Source organism: Vipera ursinii (genome assembly GCF_947247035.1).
Source record: "Vipera ursinii genome assembly, chromosome: 4".
Classification (NCBI taxonomy): Eukaryota; Metazoa; Chordata; class Lepidosauria; order Squamata; family Viperidae; genus Vipera; species Vipera ursinii.
Window position 1 is genome coordinate 115,357,621 of NC_139514.1, and position 2,500 is coordinate 115,360,120.

The following is a 2,500-nucleotide window of genomic DNA, read 5'->3' on the forward strand; positions in this document are numbered from 1 at the left end:
ACTAGACATGCCCAATTCCAGCAATGGTTCCTTATATGTTTTAGCCTCCAGTCCCCTGATCATCTTCAATTGGATTGGAAAGTATGATTGGAAATTATTAGGACTGAGGGAGGAATGAGTTTATGTATGCTTTAGAAATATTTTGGGTAAAAATAAATCAGAGATCTTTTTTTATTTTTTTACAAGCATGTGAAAGATCACACCTGAATTTACTCCCTTAAAAATTAGAACACAGAGTATAATAATAGAATAATAGGGTTCAAAGTCACCTTGGAGGTCTTCTTTTCCAATCCCCTCCTCAAGCAGGAGTCCTTATACTCTTCTGGACAAATGGCTGTCCAGTCTCTTCTTGAAAACCTCCAGCAATGGAGCACCCATAACTTCTGGAGGCAGGTTGTTCCAGTGATCAATTGTTTTCACTTTCAGGAAATTTCTCCTTAGTTCCAGATTGCTTCTCTACTTGATTAGTTTCCATCAGTTGCTTCTTGTGTTGCCTTCAGGTGCTTTGGAGAATAGCTTGACTCTCTCTTCCTTGGGGCAGCCCCTGAGATATTGGAATGCTGCTATCACATCACCCCTAATCCTTCTTTTCATTAAACTAAGGTAAAGTTTCCCCCGCACATGCGTGCTAGTCGTTTCCAACTCTAGGGGCTGGTGCTCATCTCTGTTTCAAAGCTGAGGAGCCAGCACTTGTCCGAGGACGTCTCCGTGGTCATGTGGCCGGCATGACTAGACGCCAAAGGCACGGAACGCTGTTACCTTCCCACCGTAGTGGTCCCAATTTTTCTACTTGCATTTTTACGTGCTTTCGAACTGCTAGGTTGGCAGAAGCTGGGAGGAATAACAGGCGCTCACTCTGTTACGCGGCACTCGGGATTCGACCCGCCAAACTGCCGACCTTCTGATCGACAAGCTCAGCATCCTAACCCACTGAACCACCACGTCCCTATTTCATTAAACTAGACATACCCAATTCCTGCAATCTTTCTCCATATGTTTTGGCCTCCAGTCCCCTTTTCATCTTTGTTCCTCTTCTCTGCACTCTTTCTAGGATCTCAAACTCTGTGCTGAGCCCAAGGAATCATGTCCATCGCTTTCTTGTGAGCCTAGCAGAGTTCAAAATTCCTGCTGGAAGCCCAACATAATATTTGGGATATGAATACGATGCGATAATAAAAGTAGCATGGGGATGAAGCCTGCTGATCCTTTATTTCAAGTTCAGTTTTGAAGCTGAGCTTTACGTTCTGTAACAAATGAAACATGTATTGAAACACTAACAGATTTTAGATGTGGGAACATCCAGCCCCTTATGGGGAAAAAACCAAACTGTTCAAAGTTACGACGCTGAAAAAAAAAGTGACTTATGACCTTTTTTCAAACTTACGGCCATTCCAGCATCGCCATCGTCACATGATCAGTATTGAGATGCTCGGCAACCGACTCATGTTTATTATTGCAGTGTCCCCGGGGCTCATGTGATCTCCTTTCACGACCCTCTGACAAGCAAAGTCAATGGGGGAAGACAGATGTGCTTAAAAACGTAACAACTGCAGGGTCCCTTAACAACCATAGCAAGAAAGGTCATAAAAACGGGCCAGTGCTCACTTCACAATTTTTCCATTTAGCAACCGAAATCTTGGGAACAATTGTGGCGATAGGTTGAGGGCTACTTGTACTATAATATGTGGGTCCATATTATTACGATTATGATCTTGAAGTCTGGGCAAGCTATGCTGGATCGAAGCATTGCTGCTTCCTCATCCTCCTTCTACCTATGCATCCCATCATTACAGGAGGTAACGGTTTCTCTGCTTTCAAGGCTGCTCTTTGAACCTAAGCTTTTGTTGTTGTTAGTTGTGAAGTTGTGTCCGACCCATCGTGACCCCATGGACAACGTTCCTCCAGGCCTTCCTGTCCTCTACCATCTTCTGGAGTCCATTTAAGCTCAAGCCTACTGCTTCAGTAACTCCATCCAGCCACCTCATTCTCTGTCGTCCCCTTCTTCTCTTGGCCTCAATCTTTCCCAGCATGAGGCTCTTCTCCAGTGAGTCCTTCCTTCTCATGAGGTGGCCAAAGGATTTGAGTTTTAGCTTCAGGATCTGGCCTTCTAAAGAGCAGTCAGGGTTGATCTCCTCTAGGACTGACCGGTTTGATCGCCTTGCAGTCCAAGGGACTCGTCGGAGTCTTCTCCAGCACCATAGTTCAAAGGCTTCAATTCTTTGGTGCTCAGCCTTTCTTATGGTCCAAATTTCACAGCCATACATTTCAACTGGGAAGACCATAGCCTTGACTATGCACACTTTTATTGGCAGGGTGATGTCTCTGCTTTTTGAACCTTAGCTAAAAACCTCCAAATATTTCACAACCTGAAACCCAGGACTATTTTAATCTTATCACGGATTGAAACAGAGAACAGCACTTTAGGTTTCCTTATTGCGTACTCACGTGAGGATAAATATACTTTCAATAAGGGAGGCATCTTTGCAACACCTTCAGCGAG